Source organism: Podarcis raffonei, chromosome 13, assembly GCF_027172205.1.
Source record: "Podarcis raffonei isolate rPodRaf1 chromosome 13, rPodRaf1.pri, whole genome shotgun sequence".
Lineage (NCBI taxonomy): Eukaryota > Metazoa > Chordata > Lepidosauria > Squamata > Lacertidae > Podarcis > Podarcis raffonei.
In genome coordinates this window covers 14,348,684-14,367,911 of record NC_070614.1, presented here as the reverse complement: position 1 = coordinate 14,367,911, position 19,228 = coordinate 14,348,684, and the positions used below count along the sequence as shown (strand labels likewise).

The window sequence follows — 19,228 nt, the reverse complement described above, 5'->3', positions numbered from 1 at the left end:
CCGAATTGGGCAAAACAGCATTACGTAATGGCACCATCAGGGCCTCGGCAGGCCGCTGCTGGTGGCACCTCCGCCTGTGCGTAGCTTGAACTCTCCCCCGCCGTCCAAAATACAAACCTCTGAGGCTGTTCTTTGCCGTCTCCCCACCACCCAACCTTAAAAAAAAATAATTTAAAAATCCTAAAAATTATTTTGGTTAGCAACTGGCGCTCAGGGCCAGGCCGCTAGCTGGCATGTGGTCATGAATGACCCCTGCTGTGGCAGCCTGGCTTGCTGGAGCAGAGCAAACTCGCAGATCTGATAGCTGCCCCGAGCACTTGGCGCAAGCTGGGGAACTGCGCTAAATATAGGCTTCTTGGGAACAGGCTGCTATGTGTGTGTGAGAGAGGGAGAGAGTAAAAAAAAAATGCTGTTTCAGTTTGTGTCATTATTACGAGTGATGATGATGGGTTTATTTCATTAAACGGGGCTTCCACTGCCTCTTCGTCACTCGCCTTGGAGAATAACCTTTCTGAGCAGGTTTTAGCTCTCCTGTTCAGAGGATGTTTTGTGGCATATAAAATTGGTGCATAAAAGGAGACAGGTAGGTTAAATAAAGTCAGGGACGATTTGAGAGGATCAGCTCCTCATCTGGATAGGTCATTTGCCGATTCACACCAAGCCCACATCCGAACTATTTGTTTAAAGCACTAATTATACCATTCTAACAGTTATGGAAGGGACGCGGGTGGCGCTGTGGGTTAAACCACAGAGCCTAGGACTTGCCGATCAGAAGGTCGGCGGTTCGAATCCCCGCGACGGGGTGAGCTCCTGTTGCTCAGTCCCTGCTTCTGCCAACCTAGCAGTTCAAAAGCACGTCAAAGTGCAAGTAGATAAATAGGTACCACTCCGGTGGGAAGGTAAATGGTGTTTCCGTGCGCTGCTCTGGTTCACCAGAAGTGGCTTAGTCATGCTGGCCACATGACCCGGAAGCTGTATGCCAGCTCCCTTGGCCAATAAAACGAGATGAGCACCGCAACCCCAGAGTCGGCCACGACTGGACCTAATGGTCAGGGGTCCCTTTACCTTTACCTAATAGTCATGGAATTCTGGGAACTATCATTTGGTGAGGGTGCAGAGAGTTGTTTGGAGACCCCTATTCCCCTCACAGGGCTACAGTCCCAATAGCAGTTTAGCTAACTCTGTTGTAGTCTCAGGTAACTCTGGAAACTGTAGGTCTGTGAGGGAAATAGGGGTTCTCCTCAGCACTCTTAAACTACATTTCCAGGATTTTTGGGGGTGGGGTGAGCAGTGACTATTTAAATTGGGTATGATACTGCCTCAAAAATGTATAGTGAAGATGTGGCCTGATAAGCTATTTTTAATTGTTGTTAGGGATGGAAGTGAGAGCTGCTCATAGAAACTAACAGAGAAATCCAAGATTTTAATGTCTCTGGGACTGGACCCCAGAATGTCCACACACCTCCAATGGCCACACCCTCCTTCCACCACAGACAGAAAACTGTTTCTGGCCCCTGGTTCTTCTGGGGGAGAATAGCCTAGTGATTCATTCATAATGCTATGTTATATATTATTCCCCATTTACTTTTCAGCATGCAAATCTGTCAGCATCCATACCTCCAACTATAAACCTCCCATGTGTAGCCGTTGTATTATTTAATATATTTTTTATAAAATACATGTACTTTTTCATAAAGTTAAGAGATGCCACAAGTGCCCACCAATATAACTTTTAAAAGGCAAGTATCTGGAACAGGCTTCCTTATTACAAAATAAAGGTGTAATATAGCCGTTGCATTCTACACATTTATTCGCAAAATGAAGATGTTTCAAAACAGGGTTGTTGTTTTTTTCTTTTCTTCCCCAAGGCTAAATTTAATGGAAATATGTTTTGCTCCTTTGGGGAACAATTGGTCAAGGTTGTTGTTTTTTAATAGTGGTGCATATGACCACTGAAATAATGAATGAAATTGCTGCAGTTGTGTTTCATAACCTTATAAATACTTTGGAGCATAAATGCGGGTTTTGTTTTTCAGGAACATAATTTTGTTAAAGTTTTTCACAAGATCAGCCACAAGCCGTGACTTGCAGAAGCAGAAAATGGTGTAAACCAAGCTGTGCTTTGTGATCCAAGGGTCGCAACTTTCAACCCAAAATCTATGCAGTTACAGTCTTAAAGGATTCAGAAGAGAATGGATCTCTCAGTCTGTTGTGATCTTGCTTTGGAGGCCCCAGAAGAAAAAACTGCCACTGGTTAGGTTGCTTGTACAATCTGGCAAATCCTAGTTCTTCACCTTGTAGGACTTTTTAAAGATTCTGACCATCCTTGCCGCTTGCTTTTGACCTTGAACTGATAAGACAAGGATAGCTAACCCTCAGCCCAGGAGTTTGATCCACGCAATTTTTCAGATGTTTTTAAGTGTGCAAATGCTGGGACAGGGCGCTGTGAGAATGGGCAATAGGTCGTGCCTCAAGCTCAGTGGAAATTTCCAAACAAAGAGGCCACTGAAACACAAAGGAAGGAAGTTCCCCCATATAAGGCAATGAGTTGGAAGAAGAGAGTAGGTTGGTCTATGTATTAGAAATGTGGAAGAAACATGATAGGTAGAGTGTAAGCCAAGCCTCTAAGGAGGGGCGGCAGCAATAGGGACAAAAGTTGGAACCAGAGGCTTGCTCGGGGCTCTTCGTGCCTGTGAGTACGGAGGGCCCGCTCTTGCAATTGCGTGAACAATAAAAGGGTTATCCTTATACTGAGTCCTTTGTCCGGTTCCTTCACCACGTTTCAATATCTCACAAATCTTGGCGCCCGAACGTGGGGCTCCCGACGGATTGCGCAGCGACCCTTGGCAACCGGGTGGGCGCCACTCCGCTTCTTCGGAGTAGCCCGGCCCTGGCGCCGCTTGTGACAGTCTACGGGGGCTGATAGACGGGACTCCGGTATAAGAGGACAAAAGCCTAGGCTGGAAAACAGGTCGCGGTCGGGGACCGTGAGCACCCAGCGGGGACGCCCGCCTGTTCACTAGTCGCGTGAAGCGGCGCTGGACGGAATTGGGTGAGTAAATAGTGGGACCTGGGAAGGGACGGGGGTGAGAGACTCGTCTCTTGTGTATGAAAGAGAGGTTCCATACGGACGCGTGAGTGTGGATCAGGACCTAGTCCTGACGGGAGGATTAGCTTGCGGTTCCGTTGTCCCGCGAGGGAAACGGCCAGGCGATTCCATGTGGATCTGTGAGAAAGCGAACACGAGACATTGTAATTATGGGAAAAGGACAGAGCAAATGTAGAAAGGGATCTAATGGAGGGAAACAGGATCCGATCGATCAAAATAGTCCTCTGGGTCAGGTGTTATTGGAATGGAATGAAGATGAAGTGAAGCAATATACCAGGGGATTATCAAAGGTGAAGATGATTAATTTTTGTAGGGTGGTATGGCCTACGTATCCAATAGGTCCCGAGGGAGGCTATAATTGGGACCCAGAGGGGGAGACTGATGTATATTGGATGAAACAATTGCGGTGTTATCTAACTAAGCAGAAAAGGGAGGATGATAAATCCTATTTGGAAGTCTGGTTCCATGTTAAATTTTTCGGACCAGACCCTCCCCCGACCAAACAATTCCCAGTTAGAACAAAGGGGGAAGATTCGGAGGATGAACAGAAGCCAGCTCCCTTTTCCCCCCCGGCTCGACCAGTTACCCCTCCCCCTCAACCCCCTGTGACTGAGGTAATACCGAATCAGGGTCAGTCCCAACCTGACCCTAATTCAGATCAGAGAGACACTGGCCGAGAGCCCGGATGGGAGAGCTTGGCAGGTGGACAACTCACACCAACTGCTCCGCCCCCCTATCCGGGATTAAAGAGAGAGTTAGCCCAATTGAAACGGGACGTCGAAAATCTACCCTTTTATGGTTCTAGATTTGGGGTAGATAATACATCGCCAATACAGAATTTCCCCCTTCGTGAGACTCCTGGGGGCATCAATGCGCAAGGAAACCCGGTTATGGTGTACGTAGTAAGCCCCATTAAACCCTCGGAACTTAGAGAATTAAAACAGACTCTACCCAAGCTACATGAGAACAGTCAGGAGGTAGCTAACCTCCTGCAGATGTGGATGGGACCCCACTTGTACACTTATACCGAACTGATGTACATTTTGGGACACCTTTTCACGCCAGAGGAAAGAGTGTTGATCAGAGGGGCTGCCATGCGATATTGGGACGCTAAACAAGTGGCAAACGCAGGGCAAAATCCAGTGGGGGGGGAGGTGAAATTCCCACTGGCTGACCCAAACTGGGACCCGAATAATCAGGACCATAGGACAAATTTACAGGATTTAAAAGAGATGATAATAGAGGGAATCAAACAGGCTGTTCCGCAGAGCACAAATCTGACAAAGGCCTTTGAGGTAAACCAACAAAAGGAGGAGTCTCCGGGAGATTTTGTCCAGAGGATCAGGGAACATTTAACTAAATATTCAGGCGTTACGCCGGAATCACCAGCCTTTGACAACCTGCTAAAAATGCAGTTCGTGACAAAGGCTTGGCCGGACATTCAAAAGAAATTGCAAAAAACAAATTGGCAGGACGCCACTACCCCAGAATTGGTAAGAATTGCACAACAAGTCTATGTTAATAGGGACGCGGTAAAGAGCAAACAGAAATGCCAGATGATGGCAGCCACTCTCCAGAAGGCGTGGGAAGGCCCTAAACCAGGAAAAATTGATCAAGCACAGGAACAAGTTAGAGTTAATACAGCCTACAGAGGTAGAGGAGGGAGTCGGGGCCAGAGAGGAGGAGTTGCCCGACCGGCTGGACTTATTTGTTATCGGTGCAACAAGCCCGGACACTATGCCCGGGAATGTCGCACTCCAAGGGACCAGATCCCGGTAAACCCCCGTCCTGAGAAGAGGACGGATCCACGGACAACTGATAGGAGGGTGGAGGGAGATGTGGCTGAACTCTTCAGCCTGTATGATGAATAGGGGTCCTCCGGCTCAGGCCTTGGGACCCGGAATGAGCCACTGGTGAACCTATGTGTGGGTCCTCTTAGAAAGATGTTAATTTTTCTTGTGGATTCGGGAGCGGCCCGGTCTTCCATATCTATAATGCCGCCCGGGGTAAATAAAACAGGACACAGTTTAAAGGTGGTGGGGGTTAGTGGTAAACCGAAGGAAGTTGTGCAATTGGAAAACACTGAAATAAGAAGGGAGGAGAGAGTGGTGATGGGGTCTTTATTGTTCATACCAGAGTCAGGCATAAACTTATTGGGGAGGGACTTGATGGTTCAATTAGGCTTCCAATTAATAGATTTAAATGTTGGAACCCCCATGTATATTTTGAAAGAAGAAGATGAAAATCAAATACACCCTGAGGTATGGGCAGATGGAAAAACAGTTGGTAAACTAGAAATGAGTCCTATTAAGATTACTATCAAGCCTGGAATTACCCATTTGTGGACCCCTCAATACCCAATGAAACGTCAGGGAAGAAGAGGTCTGCAACCAGTGGTCAATGAATTGGTAAAGCAGGGATTGTTAGAACCCACCATGTCTCCTTTTAACTCCCCAATTCTTGCTGTACAAAAGAAAGATGGAAAATACCGTATGGTAGAAGATTTAAGAAACATAAATAACATAGTGGTACCCCGATTCCCAGTGGTCCCAGACCCCTACACCTTATTGAGCCGAATCCCGCCCAGTACCCGGTGGTATACTGTTATAGATTTAAAAGATGCTTTCTGGACATGCCCCCTGGACGAAGCTAGTAGGGATTTATTTGCATTTGAATGGGAGGACGCTGACACCGGGCGAAAACAACAATACCGGTGGACAGTATTGCCTCAGGGGTATACTGAGAGTCCCCTTTTGTTTGGGCAAGCGATAGGAGAAAAGCTGGCGGACTTTCGAACCCAGGGTCCGAACCGGTTGGTGCAGTATGTTGATGATTTATTATTAATAGGGGAGAAAGAAAAAGAGGTCAGGCAGGACTCAATTAGGCTCCTTAATTGGCTAGGGGCCCTGGGGGTAAAGGTGTCTAAAGAAAAACTCCAATTTGTAGAGCGAAGAGTTAAATACCTGGGACATATCTTGGAAGGAGGGACTAGAAAACTGGATCCCGATCGTGTAAAGGGAATTTTGGAACTACAACCGCCTAAAAATAAAACTGATGTCAGAAGAATGTTGGGATTGTTGGGATACTGTAGATTATGGATAGATCAATACGCTAGATTAACCCAGTTCTTGAATAAGAAGCTCATGGAGGGAGAGGAAGTAAAATGGGACAGGGAGGACCAAGAACGGTGGGAAGAAATAAAACAAACCCTGATATCGGCACCAGTGTTAGCTCTCCCAAACCTCCAGCAGCCATTTCATCTGTATGTCACGGCCACTGCCCGAGCGGCAATAGGGGTCCTGGCCCAGAAGAGGGGGGGGCGGTATCAACCCGTAGCCTTCCTAAGCAAAACTCTAGAACCAACAGTAAGGGCGTGGCCCTCGTGCATTCAGGCAGTAGCTGCCGCGGCGGAGTTAGTAGTCGAGAGCAGGAAGTTAACATTTGGGGGAGCCCTAATAGTCCATAGTCCCCACCAAATAACCTCAATCTTGACCGGGGCTGCGTCCACATGGATGACAGACGGCCGCCTTGTGAAGTATGAGGGCATTTTGAGAACAAGTTCTGATATCACCATTGGGACAGACAGAAATCTGAACCCAGCTGAGTTCTTGAAAGGGGAAAGAAAGGAATGGGAGCCGGATGAGCATGATTGCCTAAATAACATACAGTTAATGGCGAAAGTAAGAGAGGACCTAATGGAGATCCCGCTCCCCACAGGGGAGCGGTGGTATGTAGATGGGTCGAGTTATGTGAGAGAAGGGAAGAGGAAGTCAGGATATGCGGTGGTACTGGAAAATGGAGACCCAATAGAGACTGGGGCCCTGCCAAGCACATGGTCAGCCCAAAAGTGTGAGATAATGGCGCTAACCCGTGCCCTAGAACTAGGGACAGGACTGGAAGTGACTATTTGGACAGATTCACGATATGCCTGGGGAGTGGTGCACACCTTTGGGAGAACATGGAGGGAACGAGGATACATTAGGGCGGATGGGAAGCAAATAGAACACATGAAGCTATTAGAGCGATTATTAGAGGCTCTGTGCGGCCCACGGAAGGTAGCAGTGGTCCACGTTTCGGCACATACTCCAGGGAAGAGTCCAGAAGAGAGGGGAAACGCGTGGGCGGACCTAAGAGCAAAAGAGGCCGCGGGAGGTACCCCGAATGAGGAAGTTATCCGGCAATGTACCCTGCGGGTCCCTGTTTTGACCCCATTGGACACGACCGACTTAATATACACCCCCAAAGAAAAGGAATATATGGTGAAGGAGGGGTGGACAGAGAGGGAAGGAAAGTGGGAAACCCCGGAAGGGCAAGTGGTGCTCCCCAAAACGGTCATGATGGGTATTTTAGAAAAAGTGCATGAAAGTGGACATTTTGGTACTGAAGGGATGGTCAACTTGGTTAAGTCATTATATTGGAGCAGGGACATGTGGCCAATGGCCCATGCCATCGCTTGGAAGTGTTTGATTTGTCAGAAAGTTAATAAAACACGGGCGAGGAAAACAGAGAAGGGAGGGAGGCCCTTAGCAGTGTGGCCTTTCCAACGGGTACAGGTGGATTTTACTGAATTACCAGAAAGGGGAGGGCAGAAATACCTACTAGTATTCAAGGACCACCTGACGGGATGGGTAGAGGCCTACCCCAGCAGAAGGGCCACGGCCCAGGTGGTGACAAAAAACATACTGGAAAATCTAGTCCCAAGGTATGGAATGATTGAGGTACTGGACTCGGACCGCGGGACCCATTTCACCCAGAAAATATTACAGGAGGTAATGAAGGAAATAGGGATTAAATGGGATTTTCACACCCCATGGCACCCTGAGAGTAGCGGTAAGGTAGAGCGTGCGAATGCTGAAATCAAGAAACATTTGACAAAGTTACATTTGGAGAATGGGTTGCCTTGGACGAAGAATTTACCTCTGGCCCTACTACGTATGCGAATTGCCCCTAGGAAAGATATAGGACTGTCCCCTTTTGAAATGATGATGGGGCGGCCTTATCTGTCCCAATTGGGAAACCCTCTTATTCAGTTCAAGGACATGTTTCTTAGAAAGTATCTGCAGACATTGTCCCAGTCTCTATTATCTCTCCATAGGCGAGGAGTCTTGGCACAGAGACCCCCATTGCTGGAACAACAGCACAATTTCCAACCCGGTGACCTGGTCCTGATCAAAACGTGGAAGGCGGAAAAGCTCAGCCCGGCGTGGGAAGGTCCCTTTCAGGTCCTGTTGGCTACCGAATCTGCCATACGGACTCGCGAACACGGATGGACGCACTACCACCGGGTGAAAAGGGCCCCGCCTGAGAGTTGGACGGCAACGCCAAGCCTAGACAATCCACTGAAGGTGAAACTAACCAAGTCAGGGACCAGGAGCCAGGGAAAAGATTTGGGACAGTAATGTGTATATTCTGCACCTGCAAGTGTCTTTTTGAATGTTGCTGTTGCTCCCATTGTGAGGGCTGTGTCTGCTGTGTTCACTGTACTAGGGAATGTACAATAGTGTATATAGAGGACATAATAATTCAATATTGTAGAGTCACCCTAGAAACTGTTCATTGTGAACTGCTAGAGACCCCCACCGTAACCCAGGCCCTAGAATATCTTAGAAAAAGGACACCCCCAGAATGAATTGGATAAGGAAATGGGGACTGACCGTTCTGGTGTTGGGCATAGCCCGGGGCGAACCACCACAGTGCACTGAATGCATCCAGACCACTAGGACGGGAAATAGAATCACAAGAACTTTAATGTATTATAATGTAGCCCCGGATTGTATTATAGCATTAAAACCATGCGTATACAATCAAACCCAGTATTATAGATGCAGAACCAAAGAAAATAAGACAGAATGTTATGAACCATTGGCAGTAGGGCCTATCACTTCAACCATTTATGTGTATGGATACAAAGGAGGAACCGCAAACAAGCAGGGGGAGAAGAAAGCTATGTTCTCTACAGCTCAAACTAGGCAGGGATACATAGCCCATAACATAACTAGAGGAGGAGAGGCAGTTCATGTATGTTTTGATGCTTGCACTGCCATAGCCAGGGGACAGGGACCAAATAATCAAGCAGGAGTAACTTGTGGCTCACATGGGTGGGAGCAATCATATCTCCAAGAGAGAAAATATTTGTTTCAACAGATGAGGGGGACCAATGTGGGAGCGGGAGGGGGAACTTGGAACTATTGGTATACAGAAGGGATTAATTCAGACCCTAAGTATCGGGGGCCCTGGGGAATCAATATTACCAGGAAAGGGGCATCTACGGATTGTAAGACTGGAAGCTGTAATCCCATTTGCCTATGGGCAAAGGAATCCGCATCCACCACTCCAAAATACATATATCTGGGGCTAGGCATAGAAGGTTCGGGAACGGACCCCTACGGTTATCTTATTGTTAAGATACATACTACTAAAGCTAGTAAAAGACCCATGTCTGTTTATGAGGATTTTGAGGAGGAGATACAGCAACTGAATCATCTTCCCCTCCCACCCAAAGCTCATAATATGTTTCTAAGTCTAGCAGAAACAATTGCAAAGGAACTCACAGTAAGAAATTGTTTTGTATGCGGGGGAACTAACATGGGGGATCAATGGCCTTGGGTGGCTCACGAAGTGAATTACACTGAAGTATACAAGAATCAGAAAAACTTCACATACCAACACTTGGGAAATGAGATATGGCAAATCTCTAATCAGCTAGTAGGGACGGAATGTTTTATGAGAAATGATACAAATGGAACATGGGTGGGAAATACACCCTGTCTAGGACAGTGGAATAATAGACAATGGTGGGCCTCAGATAACTCTTCCAGGGAATGGCCCTCGCCTTTAGCCAACATGACTAATATGACTTTTTTACAGGACTCTCAAAACACCACCTTAGAATGGACAACCCCTGATGGGTTCTATTGGGCATGCGGGTCCTACGCGTACAACCGGCTCCCTTTGAATTGGATAGGGTCCTGCGTATTAGCCACCTTACGACCTAGCTTCTTTTTGCTTCCATTAAAAGTAAAATCCAAACTAGGGATGCCAGTCTATGATGAAATAGGGCCAAGAAAAAGACGTGGCATTCGTATAGGAACATGGCAAGATACCGAATGGCCCCCAGAAAGAATAATACAGTATTACGGACCAGCAACTTGGGCTAACGATGGAACGGCGGGGTCATTTGGGCGGGACCCAATTTATTTGTTAAACCGAATAATACGCTTACAGGCTGTAGTGGAGATAATTACTAATGAAACTGCTTCTGCTCTAACCAAGCTAGCAAAAGAAAGCGCTAAAAGCCGAACTTATATTATGCAAAACAGGCTGGCTTTAGATTATTTGTTGGCAAAAGAGGGAGGAATTTGTGGGAAGTTTAATTTGACTAATTGCTGTATTGAAATAGATGATAGTGGACGAGTAGTAAAAGATATAGCCGACCGCATGATTAAGTTGGCTCACGTGCCCGTACAAACATGGGATGGGTTAAACTTCAAGGATATGTTTGGATCATGGTTCCCCAAGTTGCCAGGATTACAGGCGATAGTAGCCCTTATTGGGCTTATAGCTGCAGGATGTGTATTAATTCCATGTATATTGCCGATTTTTGTAAGGACAATCAATAATTCTCTTTCTCTATTGACACAGAGACATGTTCAAACTCAGTTAATGTCCATGCGGTATCTCCCAATACCAACAGAGGATGAGAAGGAAGAAGGAGGGGATCATTGGGAGCTATTGTGTGAGTTTGAGGCAAGATACAAGAAGAGGGGGGATTGTGAGAATGGGCAATAGGTCGTGCCTCAAGCTCAGTGGAAATTTCCAAACAAAGAGGCCACTGAAACACAAAGGAAGGAAGTTCCCCCATATAAGGCAATGAGTTGGAAGAAGAGAGTAGGTTGGTCTATGTATTAGAAATGTGGAAGAAACATGATAGGTAGAGTGTAAGCCAAGCCTCTAAGGAGGGGCGGCAGCAATAGGGACAAAAGTTGGAACCAGAGGCTTGCTCGGGGCTCTTCGTGCCTGTGAGTACGGAGGGCCCGCTCTTGCAATTGCGTGAACAATAAAAGGGTTATCCTTATACTGAGTCCTTTGTCCGGTTCCTTCACCACGTTTCAATATCTCACAGCGCTGAGCTAGGATTTGCTGAGAAGAGTGTTTTTCAGAGCTTGAACAGAGTAACATGTGATTGGTTTGGGCTTTGAGTGCTTCATTAACAAAACGACATTGACAAACTGGAGGGAAGAGTGCACGATGGCGCGACTGATCTCGGAGCCGCGGGGACTGATGTTATGAGAAAAGATTAAAAGAGCTAAAAATGTCCAGTGTGGCAAACTGGTGAATAGCAGGAAGGCACTTCACGTGGCTATAGGGATATGGATATGGGGCAGGGGAGAATAATTATTTGTTGAAGGATTTGTCTTCAGGGCTGAATTTGAGTCCTACCTTAGCCCGGGAGACAGTTTTGAAAGCTGTGAGTTGATGTCAGTCGCCTTGGAAAGGGGACAGGTAGCAGAGAAAGGCTATGCCCTATGGTGGCCCAGGACCGATGGGAATTATAGTTCAAAACATCTGGAGGGCACCAGCCTGGCAAAGGAGAGTCTTCCTGAATGCAAAGGATGTTTTCCTCTTGGTGCTCACATGCCCCAGTACAACTGGATTTGGAGAAAGGGGTATGACTGCAGAGCGTGTGACTTCCAAGCCAGTGTGAACCCCAACACTAACCCGTGTTACAAAATAAGCACAGTTCAAAGATGTATGGGAAAAGAGGACAAAATTACGATGGGATGCTGGATGTGATGAAGCATCCAAAAGGAGGGGGCAAATGGAACAAGGGATTTAAACAGGACTCGGGTTTCTGATAAGCTACTGTTTTTCTAAACACTACGGAATAGAATTCTGCCGTTTTAAATGCCAGCCACCCGGGATTGTCGGTTGCAAATCCAAATCGGAGGATGCGAGTGTGCAAAATTCCACTGTGCTGAAATCTACTGGTGGAGTATCTGAGCATGCAAATGGCATGCGCTGGGGCATGGGTATGGTTATGGTTATGCAAAATATAATGGGCTTTTAGCAGAGAAATGCTGGCATTTTAGCTATGTAATATGCATTGAGCATTAAGCAGGCACATAGCTGTCAAGCATCCCTTATTTGGCGGGACAGTCCCTTATCTCAGCGCCATGTCCCGCTGCTGTCCCTTATTGATGATGTCCCTTAAATAAGCTACTGAAGGTAATGGGGCCCTTTCTATGTCCAGCTGTTCTTTGTCAACAACAAATTGTTGCCTTTTTTGTGTTGAATATATGCTATATAGTAATTTATGGACCTAATTGGTATCTAAAGCCATTTGCACGCAACAAAATATGTATTTCATCAAATTAATTGTCGATCCCTTATTTTGGCTGCTGATCCCTTATTTTCGAGGCTGCTGGTCCCTTATTTTCAAATCTGTAAGTTGACAGCTATGAGCAGGCATAGACAAACTCGGCCCTCCAGATGTTTTGGGACCACAACTCCCATCATCCCTAACAGGACCAGTGGTCAGGGATGATGGGAACTGCAGTCGCAAAACATCTGGGGGCCCCGAGTTTGCCTATGCCTGGCATAAAGGCTGTCGGTTCTGTACAATCGGCATTCAGGTTATGCAAAATTCCACACGTTGCACAGTTGCTTTTTAGGATGCAAACCAGAGTTGTACACCTTAGTGTGCTAATTCCAGGCAATTGGCATTCTGCCTTCACATAATGCGGATTAGACATTTACTGAGTAGTTATTTCTACTTTTGAGGCTGAAGCTCCAGATGACCCGGTGCTTGCATTTTGGGTTTGTAGAGTGCGCGGTGGCTGTAAACCAGCAACAACAAAAGTGTGCTTTGAATTCCGTGCTTGTAACTCTATACTGGACTGAATGTTTAAATTTCTGTGTATCGGACAGCTGTGCTTGCTCAGAAAGCACCAGGCAAGCACAAGAAGTAGGTGCAAATTTAATTTTTGTTTTGCGTCGGCATTCTAGATGCATTTTGCTGCTGCAGATGTTGTTCAGCAACACTTTCCTCCTCCATAAGTATGTAGCAGATCCAGTATGAGCGAGCGATGCATTATAGCGCGTGTCTTTGGCTGTGGGCATCAGTGGTGCAGGACATACTGATTGCAACGCGTCTTTATTTGCGTTGTCTGGTCGGAAACCATTCAAATAAACGCGTTTTGCAGTTCCAATAATATGGGGCGGGAGCTCAGCACAGGAGGTGGAGCTTTTGCAACTTTCACCACGCGTTTTTTTTGCCATCCAAAACGTAGCAAAGATACCAATAATCATTTGCAATTTTAAAAGGCGTCCTTTTTCCCTCTTCTGTAATGGCACGAGGAAAGGAGTCGGCCGTGATCATAATGGGACAATGCTTGCACCTGTGCGTCTTTGCGTGTTGGCCAAACCCTTCCAGAACACGGCTGCTGCAAATGAGTGTAGATCGATTGAGTTTTCAAGTTTGCAAAACCAAAAGAAGCGTCGATAGTAGCAGGTCGGTTGCAATTCGCCCCGCGCGTGCCAGGCAATTGCACGGCGTTTTGCAAAAGCCACGCGGCTCGCGAGTCGCGCCGCTCTGTGCGCGGGCGAGGGAAGGAAAAGGAGGAGGAGAAGAAGAGCGAAGGCAACCACTTATTCGGGTTTTGTTTTAACGTTTCATTCTTTTGCAAGAGGCTCCATAAATGACGCTGTTGCAAGGGGGGCGGAAGGAGGGAGGGGGGACGGGATGCTTTTGCTACCCCCTCCCTTTGCTCCTTCTCCTGGGAGGTGGAGAGAGAGGGAGAAGGGGAGGGGGGAATCCCGACGGTCGTATCCGGCTCGCCGTCTCCTGAACAGCCACGAGAGGCTGCCAAGAGCGGGGCCGGGGTTCGCCCCCTCAGGACCCGCCGCGGACCCGCCATCCCCCTCACGAGGGGAAATGGCCTGAGGAAGGCGCGTGAGTCCAGCGGGGCGGCGAGTTATGGGGGCAGCGCGCGCGCAAATAGGTAAGGAGCGAGAGGAGAGGTTTCTTGGGGGCGGCGGGGGGTTTCCATTTGTGGGGAGTCCCGGGGTGGCAGCGGGGCTTGAAATGTGAACGTGAGGGGGCTGAATCCTCTCCTCGTGGAGGTGAGCTTTCGAGTGTCTCGGGTGGTCTTCGTGGTGAGTTATTGGGGGGCATTTTTCTTTGGTAAGGGGGCGCACGGGAGAAACGCCGAGGCGCTGAGGGGGGACACCTTGGGAATGGCCGCTTGGGCAGGCCTCGCCGGCGCTTGGCTTCTTTCCAGGCTTCTTTCCTTGAGGGGGGAGGCGGGGGCAGTGGGGGGTGGTCGAGGGCAAAGGTCCCGGAGTGGCCGGAGGGCAAGGAGAAAGGGGGGCTGGGGTGGCGGCTGCAAGTCGCCCACCTTTTAGCCTGCGCGCTCACAGCATGCTCCTTCAACTACCCGTACCGTCGGCTGCTGCGAGAAAATTAGACGCAAAACAGGATATGGCGAAAAAGAAATTATTATTATTATTTATTAAACGAGGGCATCAGTTGGTAGGAGGGAGGGAGCGTGAAGAGGTTGGGCCCACAGGTGAGCGAGGACGCAGGTGATGTGATTAGCTGGGCCCCCAAGCCGTGCCTAGTGGATGGCAGTGGTTCTCAAACTTTCTCCTCTGGGCCACACTTTGAGAAATAAGGCTCACACCAAACTGATTATTATTATCATTGGTAAGAAATCCAAAAAGGAGCGACTCCTAGCAGGGCTTTTATAGATATAGATAGATAGATAGATAGATAGCAGGCATAGGCAAACTTGGCCCTCCAGCTGTTTTGGGACTAAGGTAAAGGGAGCCCTGAACATTAGGTCCAGTCGTGACCAACTCTGGGATTGCAATGCTCATCTTGCTTTATTGGCCGAGGGAGCTGGCGTACAGCTTCCGGGTCATGTGGCCAGCATGACTAAGCCGCTTCTGGAGAACCACAGCAGCGCACGGAAACGCCGTTTACCTTCCCGCCGGAACGGTACCTATTTATCTACTTGCACTTTGACGTGCTTTTGAACTGCTAGATTGGCAGGAGCAGGGACCGAGCAACGGGAGCTCACCCCGTTGCGGGGATTCGAACCGCCGACCTTCTGATCGGCAAGTCCTAGGCTCTGGTTTAACCCACAGCGCCACCCGCGACTACAATTCCCATAATCCCTGATTACTGGTCCTGTTAGCTAGGGATGATGGGAGTTGTGGTCCCCAAACAGCTGGAGGGCCAAGTTTGGCCATGCCTGGCATAGAGCATAACAATTTTATAATAGGACCATGTGACATACCGAAAGCATAAAACAAGGCAGCGACATTCCAATTGTGGGATGTTCTCCCCAGAGCATCTTGCCTGACACCATCACAAGAAGTCTTTAGGCACCAGGCAGGAACATTCCTCTTCACCCTGGCCTATGGCTATGAAATAATCTCTGGCCTGTGACAGTGTGGAGAAGTGGGCTGTTGTTATGAAGATTATTTTACTACTGTATTAGGCTGTCTGTCATTATGTTTTTATCACTGATGTTCTGCAGTGTGTTTTTAATGTTGCACATCGCCCTGGGATCTTCTGATAAAGGGCAGTCTATAAATTGATTGAATAATAATATGACATAAGAACATGAATAATAATAATAATAATAATAATAATAATAATAATAATAATATCTTTATTGTCATTGCCCCCTCTCGGGGACAACGAAATTACTTGACTGCTCCATAAAAACACTAATTAAAACAATACAGTATAGTACAGCAAGGAAGATTAGATGACTTTCAAAGTCCAGGCTTCCCATTCAGGGCCGAGATCGCTCTGGAGAAGAAGCTGTTCTTAAGACGGCTCGTTCTTGTCTTCATCGTCCTGTATCTCTGTCCCGACGGCAGGAGCTCGAAGAGACAGTGACCAGGATGCGATGGATCTTTTACTATGTCCAGTGCCTTCCTATGGCACCTTGTGGCATAAATCTGCTCTAAGGTGGAGAGTGGGCAGCCAACAATGCTCTCTGCTGCCTTAACAACTCTGCACAACCCCATCCTGTCCTGGGTAGTACAGCTTCCGTACCACACACATAAGCCATAAGTGAGCACGCTCTCAATGGCACAGTGATAGTAGGCAAGCAGCAGTTTCTGCGGAAGATGGTTTTTCCTTAGAATTCTCAAAAAGTACAGTCTCTGCTGCGCCTTCTTCACAAGCCCCCTTGTGTTGACACTCCAGGACAGATCCTCTTGTAATTCAATGCCCAAAAATCTGAACGTTGTTACCCTCTCCACACAGACCCCATCTGTGTGGGATGTTCTCCCAAATCATTCCCAAAGTATGATTATAAACAAGCCTCTTGCATCCGTACCCTAAGTACATATACAAACTCAATTAGAGCTTCTTTTTGCCAGGTAATCTCATTTATACTAGGTCTAATTTGAGACAAACCAACGCTAATCTCCTCATCAACACAAAGAAGCCTTTGTTTTTTTCTGATCTTCCATATTGGTTGGAAAATATATTTTGAAAAGATACCAATCCATACTCTGCATATGTGCTGTACTATAGGGAACTGAAATGTTTAAATGTTTCTTTGATTGTCCTTGAATCTTCCCACCACATTTGCCATACTCTCCTGTCATGCCAATTTGGCACACCACACCCTTCGAGAACCACTGGTGTATGGGGACATAATAGGAAGAGTTGGATGGACAGGCTTGCTGAGAGAGACTCAAGGCCCACCTCGATGCCTCTGGGAAGGAAGGCCACAAGCAGAGTAGGAAGGCAACAGGCCTCTCTTCCACAGTTGACCCCACCCAACTGGGCACCACCATTTAAGAAGGATATTAACAAGCTGGAACATGTGCAGAGGAGGCTGGCTGAGATGATTGAGGGTCTTGAAACCAAGCCTTATGAGGAATGGTTGAAAGAATTGGGTGTGTTTAGCCTCCTAAAGAGGAGACTGAGAGGTGATAGGATAGCTGTCTTTAAATATCTAAAGGGCTGTCACATGGAGGATGAAGCAAGAGTGTTTTCTACTGTTCTGGAGGCTAGGGCCTGATCCAATGGCTTCAAGTTACAAAAAAAAGAGATTACAGCTAAACATCAGGAAGAACTTTCTGATAGTAAGAGCTGTTTGACAGTGGAACAGACTCCTTGGGAGGTTGTGATAGGGTTGCCATACGTCCAGAATTTTCCAGATACTGCGGGGGTTCAGCTGTTGGAAACCTTTTCCGGGCGGAAATCACTGAAATGTCTGGGAAAATCTGGATATATGGCAACCCATGTTGGAAGTGTAGATTTTTGTGAATTTCCTTAAAAATAGCTCAAAAACTTCATTTTTGTTTGAGATCTTGCAGTACTTTGGGCAAAACTTTAAAAAGCTCCTCCAAAAAAGCCCCCCTCCAAAACAAACAAAAAGACTCAACAACTTTTGTGTCTGGATTTTCACTTTTTGAAAAATGGCAACCCTAGGTTGTGAGTTTCATTGGAGGTTCTTAAGCAAAGGTTGGGTGACCATCTGTCATGGATGATCTAGTTAAGATTCCTGCCTTGCAGGTGGTTGGACTAGATGACCCTTAGTGTCCCTTCTATGCCTACAGTTCGACCATTTCGAGATCACGGTTAATAGCAGCTAGCAGTCATACCTTCTGATCTTCCCTCGAAGCTTTCTAAGCTGACAACCATCAGTTACCCTTACCTCGTGGCAACTAATCCCACAAGCTGAACAGTTTGAAGATGTATAACTCCCTGCCCCCATTAATTCCAGTTATAGTGCAAAAAAGGAATCCAAAATGCATGGACTCAGTCCCTCACTGTGCTTGCGTGTGCTTTGCTTGTGGGCAGGTCTGAAAGTTTAGCGCAAAGACACCCTTAATTGAGGGGGGAATTGTGCTTGCTCAACCCTGCTGCCATGGGTGGGCAGAGCTGGAGGTGGAGACATTCTGAACAGCGGACTGAATTAATGAACGGGAAAAGGTGTGTTTGCAGGGGTCTTTCCCCAAGTAAAACCCGAGGCAGAAACTCAAGTGGGAGTGACCAGTCCCGGACCAAACTGAAAACTGAACAGCTAGGTCTACACTTAATGGAAAGTGTGGATGAGTCCTTAGTCTTTTCATGACTAAGTCATGCACTAGTCATAAGGGGTATTTCCAGTCAGTTATCCTCTTCTCTTTAATAAATTTGGGAGTCATAAGATCCACACTCACAGTAGTTACGTATTGCAAAGGCAGGCAGGCATCTGTGTGCCACTCTTGAGTTGGCTTTCAGGTAAAGTTCGTATATTGTCTGTGCAACTGTTGAATTTGAAGGCTCTGTGCCAGCACAATCTGGCTTGGCAACCAAGGTCCTCTATAGTGCCGCCGTTACTGTGCATTCATGTAAACCAGGGGTAGGCAACCTAAGGCCTGGGGGCCGGATCCGGCCCAATCGCCTTCTCAATCCGGCCTATGGACGGTCTGGAAATCAGCATGTTTTTACATGAGTAGAATGTGTCCTTTTATTTAAAATGCATCTCTGGGTTATTTGTGGGGCATAGGAATTTGTTCAATTCCCCCCCCCAAAAAAATATAGTCCGGCCCACCACATGGTCTGAGGGACGGTGGACTGGCCCACGGCTGAAAAAGGTTGCTGACCCCTGGTGTAAACCTTAGGATCAGTAACCTATAACATTTCCCTTTCATGTGCAGAGCCATTAAGAGGTCAAGTGGTCAAGGGGGTTATTCAGTACTAAATAGTTTATTTTTATTTTTATTAATGCAGCATTCTGTAAACCGCCTTGAGACCCCAGGTATAGGGTGGTACATAAATTCAATTAATAATAGTAATAATAATAATAATAATAATAATAATAATAATAATAACTATGGGGTGAAATGATAGCCATGTTCAAATATATAAAAGGATGTCATATAGAGGAGGGAGAAAGGTTGTTTTCTGCTGCTCCAGAGAAGCGGACACGGAGCAATGGATCCAAACTACAAGAAAGAAGATTCCACCTAAACATTAGGAAGAACTTCCTGACAGTAAGAGCTGTTCAACAGTGGAATTTGCTGCCAAGGAGTGTGGTGGAGTCTCCTTCTTTGGAGGTCTTTAAGCAGAGGCTTGACAACCATATGTCAGGAGTGCTCTGA

At 47.1% G+C, this 19,228-nt stretch overlaps 1 protein-coding gene across 3 annotated transcripts in view; it reads left to right on the top strand.

The window, feature by feature from the left end:
• Positions 1-13,481: 13,481 nt before the first annotated feature.
• The window catches only part of GJC1 (gap junction protein gamma 1), a 32,458-nt gene continuing 26,711 nt past the window's right edge, over positions 13,482-19,228 (top strand). The window contains exon 1 of one of the 3 annotated variants that reach the window (XM_053361572.1): positions 13,482-13,619. The gene's annotated coding sequence lies outside the window, so the exon portion shown is untranslated. Of the gene's footprint in view, positions 13,620-13,874; positions 14,110-19,228 lie in introns of those variants that run through there. The other 2 variants (XM_053361570.1, XM_053361569.1) reach the window with 2 other exon arrangements.